A 319-nucleotide genomic window follows, 5' to 3' on the forward strand; every position below is an offset into this window, starting at 1 on the left:
TACCTGAATGCGTGTTCCTAAAGCAATCGCGTTAGATGCTTCATGGATAAGATCTGCAGCATGCAGCCCAAATATATGTACTCCAAGGATTTCACCATTGTCAGGTCTGTATATCATCTGTGCACATAAAAGGCGTGTTCAGATATCTTCTCTGTAACTCGAGGACTGTAAACAACTTTCGATTTAGTTTTTTCTCTTTACCTTAGCAAGTCCTTCTCCTTCATTTTCGGCTAGGGCCTTTGTGTTTGCCTTGAAACTTGTTTTTGCAATACTTACTTTGAATCCCTCTTTCTCAGCTTTTTCTCTTGCTTGAGGCTGA

At 40.4% G+C, this 319-nt stretch overlaps 1 long non-coding RNA gene across 1 annotated transcript; it reads right to left on the minus strand.

Moving 5' to 3' along the window:
* Positions 1-2: 2 nt before the first annotated feature.
* LOC104775462 lies at positions 3-317 on the minus strand. Its single transcript, XR_765932.1, has 2 exons — positions 202-317; positions 3-117 (listed from the first exon to the last, which is right to left on the minus strand). It is a non-coding gene; the product is annotated as an uncharacterized LOC104775462 (long non-coding RNA).
* Positions 318-319: the final 2 nt, after the last annotated feature.

This window comes from Camelina sativa, unplaced genomic scaffold (assembly GCF_000633955.1).
Source record: "Camelina sativa cultivar DH55 unplaced genomic scaffold, Cs unpScaffold15432, whole genome shotgun sequence".
Lineage (NCBI taxonomy): Eukaryota > Viridiplantae > Streptophyta > Magnoliopsida > Brassicales > Brassicaceae > Camelina > Camelina sativa.